At 46.3% G+C, this 22,581-nt stretch overlaps 1 protein-coding gene and 1 long non-coding RNA gene across 2 annotated transcripts in view; one reads left to right on the forward strand and one right to left on the reverse strand.

The window, feature by feature from the left end:
• ITPR1 (inositol 1,4,5-trisphosphate receptor, type 1) overlaps window positions 1-22,581 on the reverse strand; it is a 354,179-nt gene that overhangs the window by 90,774 nt on the left and 240,824 nt on the right. The window lies entirely within an intron of this gene.
• Window positions 4,630-7,301, forward strand: LOC105528640. Its single transcript, XR_001004387.1, has 2 exons — window positions 4,630-5,540; window positions 6,485-7,301. It is a non-coding gene; the product is annotated as an uncharacterized LOC105528640 (long non-coding RNA).

Raw genomic sequence — 22,581 nt, forward strand, 5'->3', positions numbered from 1 at the left:
ACACTGGGGTCTACCTGAGGGTGGAGGGTGGGAGGAGGAAGAGGAGGAGAAAAAATAACTATTGGCTACTAGGCATAGTACCTGGGTGATGAAATAATCTGTACAAGCCCCTGTGACATGCGTTTACCTATATAACAAACCTTCACAGGTACCCCCAAACCTAAAGTTAAAAAAAATTTGGCTGAAATTTCACTAGCTATAGAAGCCAAATTTCTGCATGTGCAGAGATAAACATCGTTGCTTCCACTTGTCAAAGTTTAACACACCCAAAGGCAGAATACAAGCTTGTGTCAGACCCTCCTCTCAAACAATCCCAAGCCTTTCCACATAAAGCATTTTCCAACACTTTAGACCAGTCTTGACTTCAGTAAAATTCTGACCTATGAAAAGGGTCTAATCATTAATACAATGGGCATTCAGAATTGGACACTCTCTTGGCATAAATTATCACTCACCCCAACAAAAACTTTTTTGCAAGGTCTGATGGCTTTCAACCAGCCAACATCTGCAGCTCTCAGTTTACCAACCTCTCTCAGGTTGTTTCCAGCTTTAATGAGTTCAGAAATAACTTCCAAGTAGAAAGGAAGTGATGAAGTGAAGCAAGTCTGTATTGGAGAGGTGTCAACATTTCAATTTCATTTTTCTGAAACAAGGTCCTCCCTCATCCACACTGTACAGTCACCTCTTAACAAGTGAGAGGCAAACCAGTTTCAACTACCCTGCCAGGTAAGGGTGGGGCAGACGCCCGTCGCTATGCCGGACACCTGAGAGAAAAGGTGGCAGACAAGGAACCCTTCCTTCACTCTTATTAATCTGGTCACTGGGCTCTAGGGAAGGGTCTAAGCTCCAGGGTCAAGGCTAAGGCAGGGGATCTTCATGATGATTTTCAAGGTGAATTCAGTTTTCTTCAGGCAACAAAGTCCAACCTGTTCTATTAAAAACACGTTTCAGGGTCCAGTGTGGTGACTCACAGCTGTAATCCCAGCAGTTTGGGAGGCCCAGGTGGGAGCACTGCTTGAGCCCAGGATTTCGAGATGAGCCTGGGCAACATAGCAAGACCCCATGTCTAAAAAAAAATGTTTTAAACTGAGGAAGAAAACACCTTTCTTCTGAGACAGAAAGCTTAACAGCTCTCCTTTCCTGTCTCCCAGTGCCCACGGGAACTGGGACTTACTGGGAAAGCTCTGCCCTGTCTGGTAAGCAACGTGGTCCCCTACACCCTGTGTGGATCAGAACACTAACTGTGTCACACATATTCATCAACGACTCAACCAACAAACAGTAATTCCTAAAAAATAAATTTAAAGGTATTATCTTAGGAAGCCTCTGATGGTGTAGGCAGGCTGCTGGCAACCACTGTTTCCAGCAATATTTAACAGTAAAACCGGATTTCAGAGAAATAGGTCAGCCACCACTCTGGAGAACCCTGTGGTTCCGACCCAGGAACAAGAAGTTAAGGACACTCCAAATTTTCTCTGGGTTCAGTGGTCAAACAGATGCCAAAGGCCAGTATCTTCTGTGGGGATACACGGCACCGCCGTCTGTCTCGTCCAGCCAAGTCATGAAGATTGGAAAGCCTCCAGACAAAACAAAGATGACCAGTGGAGTGGCAAATCAACGACACCTTTGAAAACAGACATAAAATAGATGCAACCTCAAAATTTGCCTGAAGTGGAAGGGGACTGTGGTAGGAAGCTCCTTAGTAATCCTCCAGGAGGGCAAGAAGGTATTCTGGTGGCTGTTCAAGCCAACATGAGGCTTATTAAAAAGGTACTCTAAAGCAAAGGAGAGTTTGGTTAGAGCTCAGGAAAGACTTTTGCCCAAGGAATCAGAGGGGCTTTAAAATTTCAGTCCATAAAGAAGGAATGAACAATGTGAATTGCATGTCTGGGCTGCAGGAGACACATGCCAGCCTCTGAGGGTGGCTTCCAGGGTTGGTTCTACGATTCAATGACAAGTATCCTCTGGTGGCTCTTGTGAAACTCTCAGGTCCTGTCTTGGCTCACCCACATGATCACTGTGGGAACTGTGGCCAGGAGGACACGAAGACCTCCTCATCAGACCTCTACCTTGTCTCATGAACCCTGAAAAGACAGATACAAGAGGTGCTTGGAAAATTCTATCACTAAGTCATCCTCCCGGGAGGAGGGTCCAGTGCTGAGGACCTGGCAGTGACTTGGGTGCTATTCCTCCACGGGGGTGGCAATCTGCATCGTGAAGAGCGAGGGCTGAAGTAGGAGATGCAGGGTTAGGGGAGCTGATTTCTGGGACCAACTCCCCAGGTCTTATTTCCACTCTGTGTACCCGAGGGGCAATGAATCAACACCAATCAATGTTTCCTGTCCTCAATGCTCCAAAGTTCCCAGGGAGTTCAACTTGAAATGTATACTGATGCCAAGAATATTCCTTGCCCCACCCATTTTCTGTGTTTGTGCAGTCACATGGCTCAGTGACAGAGCTCTCTATCCTGCATCTTTAGCAAGGTAGAAACGTATGCAAAGGGGTGACTTAGGAACTAGGTGGGTTTGGACAGCTCATTTATTAACTTCTATCCTCAGTTTCCTCATCTGCAATGGAGAAAGAGGAGGAGAACCACTTGAGGCTCTATTGCAAGGAGTACAGGAGAGAAAACAGGTGAGAGCCCACACAGTACCAGCAGGATGTCTACACCAGCCACGTTCCCTTCTCTGCTCTCCACACACCTGTGACAAGGACACTTGGCCGTAGAAGCCGAAAAAAGTAAATCCACCCTGGCCTGCTGGAGGCAAGGACACTGGCTCACAGATGGCAAAGCATCAAGCAAAGCAAGTGCCTCCTTGATGAAGACTCTGCAGTCACCCCTAGTCAACTCCACTTCTTCCCAACTCAAATGACTCTCGGGTACAGCCAAGTCTAGTCCTGAGCAGAATGTGCTGGGGCTTTTCGTGTCTCCCCACCCACAGACCCATTTTGCTGTGTGCTGGCCCAGCAGGTAACTTCCACATGGTCACAGAGAGCATCCCTGGCAGCTGACAGTAAGATGTACAGATGGCCAAGAGGCTAGAGCAGGCCAGGGTGAAATCACACAGCACTCATCTGGGTAAAGCTGCTTTGTATATTAGGGCTTTGGCAGCAGCAGTGCATATCCAAGCAGGGGACAGGCCCAAGCCAACTTGGTGCCCTTTAGAAGCACTGACTAGGGATTGGCAGGAACCACAGAGATCACCTCATCCAGCCCCCACTTGATGACAAGCCCGTCACCTTGGTGGAGCAAATACTTTCCGCAGCTCTGCCCCCGACTGACCGCCATGGGGTAGACCACGTCGGCCTCCTTCACTCAGCTCCTCCAACATCCCAAGCACAAGCCAACCCACTTCTGGAATACTCTTGCCCTCTGCTACTCTTCACACAGCTCCTTCTCTTCCCATCTGCTGGGTCTCAGCTTGAATGGCATCTCCCTAGAGAAGCCCTCCCTGACCACCCTTCGTGGCCCCTGTTTGCTTCCCCTTCACACTTCTCTGAAGCTGTGATTTAGCTGATTATGAGCAGATTTCCTATCTCTGTCTCCCACAAGACTGTAAGCTCCGGGAGGGCAGGGGCTATGTTGGTCTCATCCCTGACTGTATTAATGCCAACGTGTCCAGCACCTGACACCCAGGGAGTGCTCAGTACATAAACATCTGCTATATTAAGCCGGCTGTGGTGGCACAAGCCAGTAGTTCCAGCTACTCCGGAGGCTGAGACAGAAAGATCTCTTGAGCCCAGGAGTTCAAGGCCAGCTTGGTCAACATAGCAAGGCCTCTTCTCTCTCTTTTAAAAAAATTTACTATATTAATGAATGAACAATAATCCTGAAGGAGGTGCAATTCCAAAACACTCAAGCCAAGCTTTGCATCCATGGCAGCTGAAGTATAACTTTATGGCCAGAAGATCCCTGCATGTGAAAGCTTCAAATTCCGGCTAAGTGGGAAAATGCAGCACACACTGCTGACCAGCCAAAGGCGGCTGATGTGGTGGTGTCACCTCTACAGGCTTATCTGGTTTTTGCACATAACTCTGAGATGGGCTCAGCCTGGCTGGGGATCCTTAATCCATCGAGTTAACTGTTAACTACCCTGGCCCCAGTGACATAGCGGCTTGCATTATTAACTACAGCCCACGAGGGATGATCATTTGTGCACCTTCCGTCTCCAAACCTGGCTTCCTCCCTAGACTTGATAGCTACAAGCTCTGGGCTGAACAGTTTGTGGGTTTGTGTTGCAAGGAGGCTAATAAAAACATATTTCTCAAATACCGTATGGTAAGGGCAACTGAAACACATCCTCCTCGAACAGCAATCAAATACATATATTTTTAAAGTCCTGAATTCCAGGGGAAAAAAGAGGCTTGAAGACTTCAGAGGGTTTACAGGACTATCCCCTTCAGTGTCAGGGCCATCTTGATGAAAAGTCTAAAACCCAGGCATAGGAAATTGGTAGAAACTTTGAGAGAGCCTCTGACAGTTTCAAAGAGGAACTCAAAGGAACTCAGGAAATGTGAGCAATGTGAGCGGGCATAGATTTCTCAGTGAAAAGGAGGGTCAAGGCAGAAGAACCAGAGGTAACTGTGAATATCAAATCAGTTCTCAGGGAAGCGGGGGGTCCAAGTGTGTATGTGAGGTGCCTTCGTTGTCCCTGCATCGGGAATCTAGCTGTTGGCAACTTATAATGAGAAAACAGTCTCAACCACGAAGTTAACTCTGCTGGAAGATTTCCAAAGGGAAAGTCCCTCCAGTTACTCAGAGGGGAAAAAAAAATTACCTACTTGGTCTGGAATCCGGGGATATTTTATGCAGATGTCTCTAACAGAAGTTAATAAAGGGAAGTCAGCTTGCCTCTGATTATTCAAACAGGCTACTGCTGTTAAGGATTGCACAACTTCTGGGCAAGGCAGGGGTGGGTTTGGCTTTTAAAAAATTTTTTCAGCCTGTCCTCATGGAACTATGTATTCTTTTCTAAGAACTTTTTATCCTAACCTCCCTACTCACATCTTCTAAGTGCCTCTGCTCTGGTGGGAATGTAATGGACAACACAGAGCCATCTCAAAAGCCTCTGTGGCCACCACCAGGCCGGCCAGAGTGCAGGGGGCCACTCCCTGGGCAGCCATAGGGTTCTCAGCAAGGTGCATTCATCGTCCCTGCTGAGAATCTGATGGGGCAGCATTTTTTTTTTTTTTAATTAAATGCAAGCTGAGTAATTTCAACCTGCAACCTTCAGGTAACAGGAGTTACCCAAGCTCCAGGAATTATGACTGTGGGGTAAACCCATTCTCTTGTTTTCTTGCGGTTCTATTTTCTAACACACTAGAGGAGATGGAGACGTCATCACTCCACCCAGGGCAAGAGGACAAAGGAGGATGCATGGAAATACAAACGGCCCTTCTCCTCCAGGCCATACCGACTGTCCAACTAGCAATACACTTCATCTGGTTTTGGAGCAATCTGAATTTGGAATCTGCCAGAGAAAACTTCTATCAGGCAAGATGGAAGACCCCTAGGATAGGTCCCTCTGATGGAGGGGTTGGTAATAAAAAAAAAAAAAATCACGGGAAAAGAAACAGGGGAGGGTGGAAAAAATATACCTTAGAAAACAACTTCTGATGTCCTGGGGCTACACAATGGGGGAGCTGAGCAGTTAGGAAGAAGAGGGAAAATATTCTGTTTCCGGAGACAGCTCCAAGAATCATGAGTAGGTGTGAGAAACAAGGAAGCTTATAGATTTAAAAAAAAAGAAAGAAAGAAAGAAAGGAAGGGGGCAAAAGGAAGGAGTCAGGGAAGGGGGGAGTGAGATCTTTGAGAGACAGGGGAATTAAAAAACACCATAGCAACAACTCAGTCCACCTACCCTGGCCGCCCACCCACAGCCAGATTCTTTACTGACGCATTTGAGAACAAGCTGGTTCCTACCAGCTCAGGAAGGTGAGCAAACCCAGAGAGCTCATTAAATCCCTTCTCAGCGACTCTTGTCTGCCTGCAGATAGTGAGCAAGGAGGATATAAATAGAAGTTATATAACATCTCTTTGTTGATTCCTGTGCTTACCAAAAAAAATGCAGCATGACCTTGTTTTTCTTTAGAGTTTGCCTCGGCCTGCTGGTTGAGGACTTTAATCCAGATAGGAATCATCTTAAAGTTTAAACAGCAGATATAGATTTCCAAGTTAAGGGTGCTCTGCATGGTCGTCCAAGTTAGGAACCCTCAGGGTCAAGTCCTCCTCGGAGGATTAAAAAAAAAAAAAAATCCACTAGCGCTAAAACAACAACAGCAGGTATGGAATCTTGTGGCTTCCTCTTAGAACATTTCCTGAGGTAAATTAAGGAGTAAATTTGATACCCAAGAGCAAAGCATCATTAAAATGGCATCTTGGGTTTTCTAAAGGAGGTTGGAGCACCACAGGTATATTCAAAGGTAACTGATGGTTTCTAAATACCCTCCAGGCATAATCAGTTGTCTTTTTGTTCCTTAACAGGCCTGACGGTAAGAGTCCAGTGGATGGAAAAGGCCTTCTCCTTAAAGATGCTTATGGAAATGAGCACTGCACAGGGCAACACAAATCAGGTCCCCTGAAATCCAGCCCAACCTGGCTAGACTCTCCAGTGCCTGTCAGGGCTTACCAACAGGTCGCTTCAGTGTCTTTGTTAGGGGGTGGTTAAAAAGGAGTACATGCTTATAGGGTATGCCGCTGAGCTCCATGGTTTTGACTTCACGTCTAACCTGCTGATGCTACAAAACTCCTTTAAAAACAGTTACCATGGGAACTTTTCCCTAGCAAGCATTCTTCCAGAAACGTTAAAGGTGCTGGTGAATTCAATGCCCTTGGTGTCAATAAGCTTTTGCTGAGTCTTAGAATGTGTGGCTTGAAACGAGAGGACTTTCAAACATATAATGCAAAGTTTCCAATGCAAATGTCTTCAGGGTTAAGTGTCAGTGAAACAGGTGGAAAGTAGGGGGGAATAAAATGACCTCAGTGTGTATGGAGGCCCCAGTTAAGCATCTGAAAAATTCTATCTACAGTGTTTTCAATGTATCATATATCAGCAAACCAAAATACCCCATAGGGCTATAATCAGCTCAAGGGGTTACCTCAACAAGAGATGCTCTGGCTGTCACTCCTACTATGGGATTTCCTCTCTCATCAGAACTAGTAAGTGGTCAAAACCACAATAATGCATAAATTAAGGCAGGGAATTGGGTATCCAATGTGAGCAATTGAAAAGGTACCCATGTATTAGCTATTTGCCATTACGGTACTGGAAGTGCTCAGATGACTCATAAAATGACCAGAATAAAAGTTTGTTGTTTTGTTTTTACTTCAAGAAGATAAAGAATCACGAATTAGTATTCAAGGTTACCTAATACTAACCCTTGTCTAACATGTGAGGAACCAGATCTAGCGTTAAAGGGAGCCGTTGTTGGGACAGGACAAGAGTCCACATCCCCTGCCCAGCGCCTGGTTCTGGGTCATGTCACTGGAGCGCATCAGCCCATCTGTCAGCCAAACCCCACTAGCCTTGTGCCTTCTCTTCTAAATCCCTGTGGAGGAAAACAACTTCTGCCTTCTACAGTATGAACAGTGAGGGTCTGCTAGGAACCAATACAGCTTCACGTCCCGATGCAGTAATGTTGCCAGGTAACAAATGTAGAAATATACTCCAAAAACTGTATGTGACAATATACAACCTCCGCTCTGCAGCTGATAACCGAGGGAGTGTTAAAACACCGTGTTCTCTTAACACTTGGGCTTTTGGTGTGAAAATAAAATTAAATGGGATACTTCCTCTTGTAAATATAAGACAGGCATACAACTCACACATGTATCCACTAATTGGAAATAGTAGAGGGGTTTGCAATAGCTCTGCAGTGCATCCCAGCCTTCACTCTTAACCTCAAGCTGAATTCCAGAAAACCTACAGAAACAATAACTGAGGAACCTTTCTTATATCGGGGACAAGCTCTCCTCTAACTATTGTGAGGAAGGAACCCACCAGAAGGACACCAGCAGAAATTAAGGAAAAGCTCATACGTGGTTATAAAACAAAATGTGCTTCTGTTCCACTCCATTTGATAGGTCTACCTTAAGAACTCATTGGCTAACCAAGCAGTGACTACTTGCTTCTCAGATCAAATAATCAGTGCGGCCTGTTCCCACCCTGAACGAAAACAAGATAGACACTGCTCTCTAGTAGGCAGATCTCCAAAGTGGGTACAGGGCACTGAAGAGCTCCCTCACATTGGACTCATGTAACTTAAAGGCTGGCTAGCATGGTAGAAAGCTGAGAGACTTCTGAGGGCCTTGTGTTCACATCCCAGCTCTGCCGACTGGGTGACTTTGGGTAAGACACATGGCTTTTTTCAGACTCAGTTTCCTCATCTGCAATTGGGACTATTTCATGTAGTCCAGATAGAGTACCTACTGGCTCCATGCACAGTGCTGGGCACTTCACAAAAATGAGAAGACCCTCCTTCCTTTCCCTTCCCCCAAACATGAATATTCTTCAACCAGTACAGACTCAGATGTGGGGAATATCTGGTGCATTTAGCTTCTCTGAGCAAAACGGGCAAAAGTTGAGATCTAATAATCCTCACACGATGCCAAAGAACATATGCTTCTTTAGATGCAAGCGAAAAACAAAAATTGCTATTAATCTAACTTTTCATAAGGGCCCTGATTAGATGAGCTGCTATCAATTTCTTCCACAGTGAGGAAGTTCCGTAGGACAGTCTTATTGTCATTAACTTTCCTAAGACCTGGGAACCTGGAACTTGCTGGAAGTACATGTATGTAGCACATATAATTGTCATTTGGCAAATGAGATGCCCAGTCTGAAAGGAAAAGTCTTTCATGATTTCCTCCTCCAGAATTCATGGGCAGACCTTATAAACAAAGCAAATACACCGACCACTTGAACTGCCTTCTGATTATCAGGAGGGCACAGTGTCTCCCACAAAGACTCCATTATCAAAGACAACAAGATGTGGAGCCACAAATTCCATCCTGCCTGGCAAACAGATGCAAGGTCCTTGAAGTGGCCATGTCTGTGCCTGGAAAATCGGTGGAGTAAGGAGGTGGCACGGCATGGTAGAGAGGCTACAAACTCACGTTCTGGCAGAAAACAAACCCTGGCACAACTACCAGCTGGCTCTGTGACTCTGAGCACATAACCTTACCTCTCGGATCTTCTATTTCCTCATTAGCAGAAAGGGATCAAAGCTGTACCTACTACATAGGAGCCCCAGGAAGAGTGGATGAGACCATGCAGTGAGGACTCCTGGCTAGTCCCGGCACATGAGCACTTGTTACCACTACTGTCCATCATTATTACAAACAAGAAGAAAAGAGGACTGCTGCCATCATAAGGATATTTCTCCAAGCTGACATTATGTATTTCCGGTGGGATCAGATCAACTTAACTCCCTCCCACACCTAAAGAAGGTCTCCTTTAAAATGGTAATAACCATCAACAACACACGTTCACATTTCACATCCTCATGTTTCTATTCAGAAATGGTAAGAAGGCTAAAGTAACATGGTGGCCACATCGGGTCAGAACTTCAATTTCTACATTTACAGTCTGAGTGCTGGGGAGTCAGATGGAGACTTGACCCCGGAAGAAAGTGCACTCTTGGGTGAGTTAGTGGGTGAGGGAAGATAAACAACCAAAAAGTAAGCAGAGTTGCTTTGGATGGGCTGTTACCATGTGTTAAAAGCTTCATGCTGAGCTGAGTGCCTTCCACATATTATCTCAGTGAATTCCCAGAATAATTTACACAGTAGGAGTATCCACACTGATTCATCACGTACACACTGAAGACCTTTCATCCAGCACATGTGGAGGCTCCTCGAGGGGACTCGGGGTGAAGACAGACTTGGTCTCTGCCCCCTTGGGTCTTACAGTCAAGCTGTAGTTGAAGTGTGGTCATTACTGCAGTAAATGAAGCACAGTCCATTATCTCTGCCTCAGGGGATCAAGAGGAAGTTTCTAGAGTAGGAGACATTTCTATCAGGGCCCAGGGAGCCTGCCAGGCAAAGGGAATGAAGGCATGTCCACATGGAGCAAAGGCATCTGAGTTCACGGCCCCGCTGGGGATTGGCAGGCGTGAGTTGCAGCTGCAGGACAATGAGTGTGGGGGAGTGAGTGGAGAAACCCAGGTGGGGCCAGACCACGCAAGGCACTGATGGGTTCCGTCAGGGAGGCCATGGACTCCATACTCCACAGAAGGCTGTTCAGATGGGGAAGCAAGTGGTGAGGGTTCCATTTGGGGGGCATCACTGACAACCGCGTGGAAGAGAGAAATGCCCAGAGGCAGGGAGGCCACTAAAAGGCTAACTCAGTTATCCAGGAGAAAAGGCTGGCAAGCGCAGAGCTCAGCAGCCCCATGCTGGCAGGCGGTCAAGCCTGGTGGTCAAGCATATGAGTCCTGAAGCCACAGTGCCTAGTTTCAAACCGCAGCTCCTGCATTCCCAGCTGGGCCACTCTGACTTCACAGTGCCAACTATCTGGTTCACTGTAAGTCCTAACAATGGTTAAACTCCCAGGAGGTAAAGTGGGCACAGATTAGTTCCTGGGGCAAAAGCAAGAGAAAAAGAAATCTGATGACTGCAAAGCTTCTAGCTTGGGTATCCTTGGCTGTTGGTGAGTCCACTGACAAAGCTATGGAACACAAGAGAGCAAATGGAATGGAGGAAGGGAGATGACGGCATCATGGGGTCCTGCTAACTTACAGCTAACACAAGTGGAGATGCCCATCAGGGATTTGAGCAGAAATCTAGAAATCAGCAGAGAGGTGGGACCGGGAGCTTTATCTTTGGGAGGTGTTGGCATAAATGGCTGCTGGAGGCCTTGGGAGTAGATGAGATTACCCAAGGGGATCGGTAGAAAAAGAAGGCAAACAGGTTGGAGACGGGGCTCTAACATTTCAGATGTTTTAAGGTCAATTGTACATGCCCTGAGAAGTCCCTGTGTTCACCACTAGGAAAACGTTTGTAGGAGGCACAGAAATAGCACAGCATTAAGCCATAAGGGAGTGACTAACCTGGAAACGTGATGCTTTGGGGTAGGATGGTCAGAGGGGGCTCACAGATCAAAAGTCTGTAATCGCAGGTGTCTGGATTCTCAGGCTACACAGACAATTCCCTAAGGAATGTCCTGCTTTATCTGCCTCCCAAATCTGTGTTGAAAGGTACTAAACTGGGGTGATGGAGTACATCCTGGCAGAGGCTATGTGGGGAAAGCAGAGATCACTCTAGGAAAGAAAATGTCTTTTAAAAAACAACCCTGTCTGCCCCCACCAAAAGGAAGAAAGAAAAGAAAGAAAGGAAGGGAAGGAAAGGAAAGAAGACAGGGAGGGAGGGAAGGAGGGAAAGAGAAAAAAGACAGTGAGAAAGAGAGAGAAAGAAAGAAAACAAAAGAAAGAGAAAGAAGAGAAAAAGAAAAATAAGAAAGAAAAGAAAAAGAGAAAAGGGGAAGGAAGGAAAGAGAAGGAGAGGAGAGAAAGAAGGAAAGAGGAAGGAAGGAAGGAAGGAAGGAAGGAAGAAAGGAAGGAAGGAAGGAAGGAAGGGAGACAGGCAGGGAGGGAGGCAGGGAGGCAGGGAGGGAGGGAGGCAGGGAGGCAGGCAGGGAGGCAGGCCCGCCCCAGACTGTTTCCTTGAATTCCCATTTATTAGCTGAGTAAGTGGCCAACATACCTTGGGACTTAGGATATTGCTCATCTGGTGAATATTTACTTAAAAATTGCCATACTAGGGGGTGAGGAGCACAGAACAAAGGGGAAATACTGTGTTTCTTTCCCTTAGGCAGTTTAACATCTACGTAGTAAAGATTAAACAAACTCTGGGGTCAGCAAACATTTTTCCAAAGGGCCAAATAGTAAACATTTCACACGCTGAGGGTCATCACAGTCTGTCACAACTACTCAACTCTGCCCTTGAAGCAGGAAAGCAGTTAGGACAATCCCAAAGGAAAAACTGCAGCTATGCACCAATAAAACTTTATCTACAAACACAGGCGGCTGTCTGGACTTTTCCTGTGGGCTACCATTTACTAATCCCTGAACCTCCAGAGAAGGACTGAACAATCCTCTGCCTGGCAGTTCCCAAGAGGCATCTCATACTCAGAAGTCACTAAAGAAAGTTAGGAAGAACATAGACCTCTTGCTAGATCTGAAGGAAGAGAAAGAAATAATAATATCTGGACCTGTTGAGGATTCAGTGGGATAAAACGAATTGATGGCTTTACAAAAATTTCCAGGTCTTCTCTGTCATTTTTCTCTGCACTTTTAGTAACATTTTAGAGACCGTGGAAAACCTGAGGTTCTCTCTGAAGACATCTCCTCTTAGAAACAAATTCTTAGCCGTGCGCAGTGGCTCATGCCTGTAATCCCAGCACTTTGGGAGGCTGAGGCGGGTGGATCACTTGAGGTCTGGAGCTCAAGACCAGCCTGGCCAACATGTAGAAACCCCATCTCTACTAAAAATACAAAAAATTAGCTGGGCATGGGGGCAGGCACCTGTAGTCCTAGCTACTCAGGAGGCTGAAACAGGAGAACTGCTTGAACCCATGAGGCAGAGGTTGCAGTGAGCTGAGATCGCACCACTGCACTCCAGCCTGGGCAACACAGTGAGACTCTGTCTCAAACAAACAAACAAGAAACAAATTCCTGCTTCTAGCTTTCACAGGAAGGAAGGAGATTAACATTCTGCTTCCAAAGATCTTCCCCTCCCCCTTCCCCTCAACAGTTGCAGTCCTGTCATGGAAGGCCAGACAAGCAGATGTATGTCACTGTCCACTTCTGTCCATATTGTTGGTTCTGCTACTCAGGAAAGAAGGAAAATCATGCTGGGTCTCCAGCTCCTCTGGAAGCGTGAACCAGGATGCACATTCTCCCCTGGGACCACCTCAAAGGGACTGTGCCTCTTACAACCAACCTGGAAGGACTCACGGATGAATGATGCTGACAATTCTTGCCGTAATTTCTTGCCCCGAACTGGGAAACTGAATGCCAGTAGGTGTGCATGCATTATCTAGTATCTGCCGTCACTAGGAGAGCTGCGCTAAGGATGACCAGGGCAGAGCTGTGGGAACTGCTATCTTCTTCTGCACGAGAGCTCACTCAAGTCTGATATGCCGAAGAATGCAATGACTTGTGAATTTTGAGTTTCTTCCTGAAGACCTGGATTTAAACCAAAAATCCTCAAGGATTCCTGTTCAATAACAGTCCAGTTTCCTGAGAATGGTGAAGAAGGGTGTGAGGTGTTCAGGTCGAAGGCAAAGAAAGCAGGAGGGAAAGAAAGGAAAGGAAAAAAGGGCAGACAAGACAATGGCCTGGGCCAGGGAGCACTTCAAACCACAAAGAAGTGAGTAGATTGCTGTTTTTCTTTCTGCTTCATCCCAGAATGTCTCTCATTACTCTTAATGGCAAAAACTGCAATTACTTTCGCACCAACCTAAATAACCTGTACCCAAGGCAATGACATCTCCCAATGTCCTGCAGTTCTAAAATCATTTTTAATATACAGTCAGAGGGACTGGGGTCAATTGAGTGTGTAAATAACACAAAACAGAGCGTCCCCCAGGCCCGCTGGATGATAAACCACTACGCAAAAATGGAAAATATCAGAAGTAGGATTTTAGACAGAAAACAACTTTCATAAAATACAGCATGTATTTAAAATAAATAAAAATATTATTAATTAGAGCCAAGCATGGTGGCCAGCACCTATAGTCCCAGCTACTCAGGAGGCTGAGGCAGGAGGATTGCTTGAGCTCAGGAGTTCAAGTCTAGCCTCAGCAACATAGCAAGACCCCATCTCTTAAAAACATATACGAACAAATAAAAATAAGAACATCATCTTGAGGTCTTTGTATTGGCCAGACGCTGCGTGAGGTGCTTTCTATAAATAGTCTATGAAACCATCTCAGGAGTTCTCTGAGGTGGGAACTGTCACCATCCTGTTCTCCAAGTCAGGAACCAGTGGGATGAGTGAGGTGGACTTCGCCAGGAGTCCTGATGTGGGCATGTAGGAGGCAGGGCTTGAGCCCAGGCTGTACCCACACCACAAAATCAGCAGCTCCGGCAGCACCTCTACATGTCTACCGGACCACACACTTTACCCCCATGTTCTTTGCAACTCCATAAGGAAGGGACTAGGCTTTTCCAACCCTCATTTTGCAGATGAGGAAACTGAGTTTCAAAGTTGCTCTAACAAACCCCAAGGTCACTCAAGGCTGGCAGGGGCAGAGCTAGAATTCCAGCACAAATATTGTGGTCTGAAGGCCATGCTCCTGTATGTGATAGGCTCTCTCCTTCCAGGGGTCCTCCCCGAGTCCCCAACTTTACTCCACCATTTCTCAAAGGAGCCCAGCTGGTCCTTGAGCCAACCTGGCACAGCTTTGCTGACCCCTCACAGCTTCAGCGGAAGGGCAGGGTCTCTGGGGACGCCTGCTGGCGACAAGTCACTGCCTCCCTCTTTCTTTAATGCCAACAGCTCTCGAACCCCTCACATGCAGGAGGAGAGCTGCCCTGACTCCAATGCTGGCTCCACTCCTTTCCCACATGGATAAAACTGAGGTTAGAAAACACCGCTCAGAAGTGACTCATTCCTGACTTCCCTGCCAAAAACAACACCCATTTACGTAACTTGCTCACACACCAATCTTTTCCTCCTCCTCAGGGTGACTGCCCTGTCAAACCAAGGCTGATCTTCCTCCCAAACTGGCCTTCCGTTTCCAGCAGAGGCAAATCAAATTACCCTTTCCACCCTCATCTCTCTGCTAACTGGGGTCAGAGGTAGCCCAACCAACGTGTCCCTCCCACACTGTGTTGCAGTGACTTCTGGAAGGGATGTGAGATTTCCTATCTAACACTGGTTCTTGGGCTGATTTCTTAAGCCAACCTCAAAAAAAAAAAAAAAAAAAAAAAAGAGTGTGGTGTAGGAAAGGCCTCATGAACCAGGGATCACTCTCTCTGCTGAATTCGCAGGCCAGTTTCCTGACGGAGCACTTCTCACATTTTCCATCTCTAGCTGCTTACGTGCAGAAAAGAAAACCCTTTTCGGGTGTGTCTGTAGACTAGACTTTGGCATAAGAATAGACGTGGGCAGCCATTTGATACATGAAATTCCCGGTGCTTCTGAAACCAGAAGCAATTAGTCCAAAAAAATGTTTAACCATCTATCCCCATAATGTGCTAGGAGGTTCTCTATGGGCACGTCAGCATACATATCCCAAAACATCTGTATTGGCTTAAAAAAATAAAAATAAAAAACAAGGTATGTCCAAAGATAGCCTCTCCTACTCTTCATTCCAGGTAAGGACAGCCCCTGTCCTTCTGTAAGGAAGAGGAAGCGAAGGGAACTTCCCCCAGACACTGGTGGGAACATCTTAGGAGGAAGGAACACAGAAATTGGCAAGGACTCGAAGGACGGATATGAAAGTGCCGTGAGCCCTGCTGAGCCCCGTGTGTGCCAAAAATTAATTCATAAGCAAATGCTTATTTTATAGTTTTCCACTTGCTACAAAACATCAAGCCACAAGGAAATATTTCTTCTGGGGGCTGGCAGGAAGCGGGTGGCACCAGAGTGGGGAGAAAGAAGCAGGAAGTTCTCTTCAAGACAAGCGTGATCCTATCACCTGACAACGTGTCACTCGTTTCTGGAAAATCCATGGGCTGTGGTACTGTCTCCTTGTTCCCACAAGCAGAGGATTCAGTGTGAACCCTGCTCTGATGGCAGCCAGGTAGAAATCTGGGAGTTACGATCTATCCTCAGATGTTATCACCATTGCAGGAGCCGGGACAGGGAGAGTTGATGCTGGGAGACCTGGGGACACCACCCCTGGGAGCCCATTATGCCAGACTGGGAAGTAACCTGTATTTGGCTTCCAGGCATTTCAGGGCTTTAGGTGATGATGTGATGGATGACAGGGTTTCATAATAAGGGAGCAAACTCCATGAGAGTGCCTAGCAAGCACTGTATGTCATTATTTGTGGATTCCCATAAATTGAATCCTCTAGGGTCTGGACAATGAAATCTAGAATTTCTGGAGTGCTGTGATTCCCAGTGAGCTTATCCTAAGGCAGGACTGAATTTTCATACAACATCCAAAAGGAGAAAGACAGAGTCGACACTTTCGCAAAGAAGGGATTTAGTATGCAGGGAGATCCAAACTCCTCAACTGCAGAGACAATGGTGTCTCCCTTTCCTGTAGCTGTGGCATCCAGCTTGGGGGCCTGGCTGACCCATGGTAGGTGCTCAATCGATTATAATGGGGGTGGTGATGAGGGACCCAGTCCCCAAATGTGGTCTCCAACAATTCTCTCTTTTTATACACATACCCTCCTCACAATAAGAGATGGAGCTTTTCTCCCCACCTTTGAAGTGGGGCCGGCCTCATGTCTGGCTTTGACCAATAGAATGTGGTAGAAGTGACATTCTAGGAATTCTAAACTCAGGTTTTGAAAGGGCTAGTAGCTTCCACTTCCTGCTTCTTGAAACACTGCTTCTCAGAACCCAGTCACCATGTTCTAAGAAGCCCAAACCACACAGAGAACCAAGGCACTCCAGTCAGTCAGTACCCCCAGCTGAGCTCCCAGCAAAGGACCAGCACCAATGGCCACAGTCATACAAGTGACCACATAAGCTGTTCTAAGACCAGTCAACCCCCTGATGGTTGCAGACCCAGCCAAGATCACACAGAGCAAAAGAACCACCCAGCTGAGCCCAAGCTCACAGAATCATGCTAGGCACCAAAATGGCCATTGCTTTAGGCTATGCAATTTTTAGGTCGTTACTCAGTGACAGATAACTACAGGTGGAGGTGGGAGGGACAAGAGGTACAGGATATTTTATCATGGGTTTTGTCCAGCTCTGGAGCTCTGAGTAAGTCATAACCTCCTTGAGTTTCTGTTTCCTTATCTCTATAATGGGGATAATGCAGGTCCGGCATACCCACAGAGCAACTGGGAGACTCAAATGAGACATTTTGAACAAAAGGACTACATAGGCAGTAAATCGCTAAGCAAGATGAAACTGTATACTAGTCATATTTGTCTTTGCTACTGAGCTCTGAACTCTGCAGCCACGAACCCATCCCCAAACCTCTTATGCCTCTGCCTTTGGAGATGACAATTATTTACCTTGTAAGAAGAAGCCAAGTCAGCCTCCTTTCTAAAGCACCTGACCTCCTACCTCAGATCATCCTGAAGAATGAAGCCATTAAGAGCAGTGAGGAATTTGGGGTGCCAGGTTGCCCCAGTTCAAATGTTGGCTCTGCTAGTTTTTTTATTTTTATTTTTATTTATTTATTTATTTATTTATTGAGATGGAGTCTCGCTTTGTCACCCAGGCTGGAGTGCAGTGATGCTATCTTGGCTCACTGCAAGCTCCACCTCCCGGGTTCACACCATTCTCCTGTCTCAGCCTCCTGAGTAGCTGGGACTACAGGCGCCTGCCACCACGCCCAGTTAATTTTTTGTTTTCAGTAGAGATGGGGTTTCACCGTGTTAGCCAGGATGGTCTCGATCTCCTGACCTCGTGATCCACCTGCCTCGGCCTCCCAAAGTGCTGTGATTACAGGCATGAGCCACCATGCCCGGCCAGCTCTGCTACTTGATGCTTGTATGATTTGGGGTAAGTTCCTTAACTCTTTTGAGTTTTGGTTTCCTCATCTATAAAAAGGGATAATCACGGTACTTTACTTCATAGGGAGGCTGTGAAGATTAAATGAGATGATACATAGAAAGTCCTTATGCATAATTCTTGGCACATAATAAGCACTTAATAAATGTTGGTTCTCATCATCATCATCATTATATGTTTTTTACTTTTTTAATTTATAAAATTATCATATAGCTAAATTGGCTTTCTTCGGTGTACTGCTATATGAATGTTCACACACATGTGGATTCGTGTGACTACTACTAAAAACAGAACACACAATGGTTCCATCACCCAAAATATGCCTCTGCGCTCTTCCTTTAGAGTAAAATTCTCCCCTCCTGCCTAGCCCTGGCAAATGCTAATGTGTTCTCCATCTTAAGAGTTCTGCCCCTTCAAAATGTCATAGAAATGGAACCACATAGTATGTCACCTTTCGAGACTGATGTTTTTCACTCAGCATAATGCTTCTGAGAGACATCCAATGTCTTGCACTCATCAATATATTCCTTTTCATTGCCGACTACTATTCCATTGTATAGATGTATGGTGGTTTGTTTAATCACTATCGTTTTTAATAATTATTTTCACAAGCCAGGAAAGACTTAAGAAATAAGACCAGCTGACCATTGCCACTGGGTTCTAAGACTCCTTGGGGAAAATATCTAATGATTATTGAAATGTCCTGACTCAAAGCTGCAGGGAAGCCGGGAGTCTGTTTATGCCTCACACATGCTAGACATGGAAACAGAAGCCCAGGGATAAGTTCCCTCATCTCACACAAAACTGGACTTGAAAGCAGGTCTCACTCTTCTTCTCCATGTGAAACATGTCCGGAATCCTGAGAGGAGGTGCTGCTAAACATAAGAGCTCTTTTGCAGGCCTGTCCTCAGACAGGCAATACAGTTGTCCCTCGATATCTGTGAAAGACTGGTTCCAGGACCTCTGCAGATGCCAAAATCCAGGGATGCTCTCTTATGTAAAATGGTGTAGTATTTACATATAACCTAGGCACATCCTCGTGTATACTTTGAATCACCTCTAGATTACTTACAATGCCCAACACAATGTAATGTACCATCGTTTGTCTAATCACCATTATTTTTAATAGTTATTTTCACAAGCCAGGGAAGACTTCAGAAATGGAATCAGCTGACCATCACCACTGGGGTTCTAAGACTCCCTGGGAGAAAATATCTAATGATCACTGAAATGTCCTGCTTCAAAGCTGCAGGGAATCTGGGAGTCCATTTATGCCTTATACTTGACAGACATGAGAACGGAAAGCCCAGGGATGGGAAATACTTGTTAATGCTTCATTTAAAAATATATGTATTATCTTTTTACAGCTGAATTATTATTTTTAATGTTTTTTTCCCTAAATATTTTATTTTATTATTTTTTTTTTTGAGACAGAATCTTGCTTTGTCGCCCAGGCTCGAGTGCAGTGGCACAATCTTGGCTCACTGCAACCTTCCCCACCTCCTGAGTTCAAGCAATTCTGGTGCCTCAGCCTCCTGAGTAGCTGCAGTTACAGTCTTGCACCATCACACCCAGCTAATTTTTGTATTTTTAGTAGAATCGGGGTTTTGCCATGTTGGCCAGGCTGGTCTTGAACTCCTGGCCTCAAGTGAGCCACCTGCCTCGGCTTCCCCAAGCTCTGGAATTATAGGTGTGAGCCACTGTGCCCAGTCTCCCCTGAATATTTTAAATCTGCAGATGGTTGAATCCAGATGCAGAACCGACAAATACAGAGGGCAGACTGTATACATTTCTGGAACCATGTAGGCCTGCCTGCTTCCCTGCAATTCCCCTTTCTACCACCTGTCATCAGGAAACATGGATCTCAAGAAGACCAGCTGACCACAGACCCATTTCCCTTCCTGAGACCCTCCACGGTACACTGAACAGGAAGTGACCATGCTCCGCCAGCTGTGGCCAGAACCCACCGTGTCTTCAGTGGAGCACAGCATCTCAGCAATCATTAATTGCCGCATTGCGGTCTTAGCCCAAGTCAGGCTCACTTCCCAGCTGGCCACTTACTACTCTGAACCAACTCCTCAACAGCAAGATGAAACTCTGAATCACTCCTCCTGGGACTTCAAGGTTCCTGTCCTTAACTGGCCCCAGACACAGCCCTAGTTCCACATCATTTTCTCCAGAGAAAGAGAAGCTTGAGGCCAAGGGGTTCTGACAAGTCAAGTCTAGGCTAGAAGACATTTTCCTGGAACCATCGGCCTCCTATGAGACACGGGGTTAGACTGGGCCCCCCAGGGGTCACAGAAGCAGGGAGGAGGAAACAGCATGTGCGTGCGGCCCCTCGGGGCCACACCCTTCCATCCTGGCATGCGCCCACAGGCCCCCCGCACCACCACTGAGTACCCCCAAGAGAAAACAGCCCCACTCCATGCATGGCTGAACTGCTGTAACTCCATCATGCAGCCTGGGTGTATGAGTAATAAGTGTATGAAAACATGAAACTAATATTCATAATTACCTTACAAGATAAAGAACTTGAAGGAAAAACAGCTTGTGTGTGCCTGGCCGTCACCATCAGGATGCTCCATGAGAAACATGGCATCTCACCAGAGCCACAGACATCGTCTGCCCAGGAGTCTCAGTGCGGCAGCCCTCAGCCCCCACCAGCCACTGTACTTCATTGTTAGTACTTAATTAATGGTGCCTTTGTGCTCCTGGTCATCCCGATGCCAAGCCCAGAGCCGACTGGGACCTCTGACTTCTCTCCCATGTCTAATCAGGTGCCATTTCAGCCAACATTTGCCAAGTATCAGCAGGTCCAGGCCTGGGCCTGGTGCAGGGAGTGACAGGGTTTCTATTCATGATATCCTGTCCCTCACTCACACCCCTTTAGTCCCAGCAAGGTTCAGACTCCCATTCCCTGCCCTCCTTTATTTGTTGATTGACAAATAACATATCTACAGTAAAGCACACCAATTTTAAGCATCTGGCTCAACTGAGTTGTTGTTTTTTCTTTTTTAAACTTTTATTTTAAATTCAGGGGTGCAATTGCAGGTTACATAGGTAAGCTTGTGTCACTGGGGTTTATCATATAGATTGCTTCACCACTCTGGTATTAAACCTAGTGCCCATTAGTTATTTTTTCCATCCTCTCCCACCTCACCACCTCCACCTTCCGAAAGGCCCCAGTGGGTGTTGTTCCCCCTCTAAGTGTCCATGTGTTCCCATCATTTAGCTCCCACTTATAACTGAGAACGTGCGGTATTTGATTTTGTTTCTGTGTGACTTTACTAAGGATAATGGCCTCCAGCTCCATCCGTGTCCCATCAAAGGACATGATCACTGAGTTTTAAACATGTGCATACTCACGTAACCACCACCTAAACAAATGGTCGAATATGCTTCCAGCACCCAGAGAGCTCTCTTGTGCCATTATGAGAAAATATCCTGTCCCAAGTTAGGACCTCTTTTATCAGAGATTTAAGTTCAGGTTCTCATCAGCTCTTCCATAAATTACTGCCCATTAACTTTTTAATTCTTAGACTGCCTCCTTGGGACCCTGCTTTCCTCAGTTTACCTGTCCTATACTGCCAGGTGTATAGTCCTCCATTATAGCTCCAAAGCCCCTTGGAGGGCTGCACTGCTGCTGCATACAAACCCCAACTCCAAATACAAAATCCAAGGCCCTTCACTTCTACATAGCACTCCTCGGTCTGAAAGACCTAACCCCTCTTCTGGAAACCCAACTGCTGCTCTCACACCTCTGGGCCTTCTCTTCCATGGAATATGACAAAGATTCCTCACGCCCCAGGTCCATGCCCAATTTCCCCCTTTCAGTCCTATGCCCATCCTTGAAAGCCTATTTCATCCACAGACCTTCTGCAAACTCCCCAGAGAAATGCTGGTCCTTCTTCCTTGATGGTTCCCCAGCATCACTTCTACTTCTTGGAGGGCACTAAATGTCATCCTTGAGACATAGCTTCCTATGTGCACATCTATGAATCCTTGTTAGAGGTTCAATTTCTTGAAGACTGGGATTCTGGGATTTCTCAAACTAGTAAAGCTTTAAAATTTGGGGAAGGGAAGGGATAACAACCTAGAGTTTCCAACTTCTAATCTGGCCAACAGAAAAAAAAAAAAATCTATGATCCATAATCAACACCATTTCATTAAAGAAGACACTGTGGCTAAGAATAAAGGTTGGAGAGATATAATCTCAGAATAAAATGGCCAGGTCTTCAAACTGAATACATTGGTTTATGAAAAATTCACCACATTGTCCTCATTTTCCACACTTGACTATGCCTGGAGAAAATTCTCATAGACGAATTGGCTCCAATGTCTGGAAACCATTGCCCCATCACCCCTGGTATAGCTGCACATACACAGAAAGGGCTCAGTGAGTATGCAGTTCAACTGCTCGAATCACAGGAAATCATGTGGTTCTAAGACAAGGAGCATTTTAGCTCTGCTTCCATCCCAACACAGGAGCCCAGAAAACAGCAGTGGCTGGGCAACATTCCAATGATGAGAAGGACTGCAGGACCCACCCACACACACATGACAAAATGAAAAGCAATCCCAATATGTATGACTTGTGCCCATGTAACAACTTAGACAAGCAGTGGGCCTTGCCATTGGCCCAGGTGCCTAACTCATTGTCACAAACCCCAACCTGGTGCAATGCATGATAATGAACTTTCAAAAGTGTACACTGGGGCAAGCGGGGATTGGAAGGCGAAATAAAAGGGCCACCACAGTTGGCTGCATAGTTTGTGCCAAGGCACAAGGGTGCTGGCTGGGGGAGCAAGCAGGGACTGAAATCTCACCTGTGCTGCACCTGCCAAGCCAGGCACCCTAGCCCAGGGCACAGTGACTCACAGGAAGAAACGCCCTTTTCAAAGTTGCACAAAGAACCAAGACTTCATTAACCG

Source organism: Mandrillus leucophaeus, unplaced genomic scaffold (assembly GCF_000951045.1).
Source record: "Mandrillus leucophaeus isolate KB7577 unplaced genomic scaffold, Mleu.le_1.0 Scaffold727, whole genome shotgun sequence".
Lineage (NCBI taxonomy): Eukaryota > Metazoa > Chordata > Mammalia > Primates > Cercopithecidae > Mandrillus > Mandrillus leucophaeus.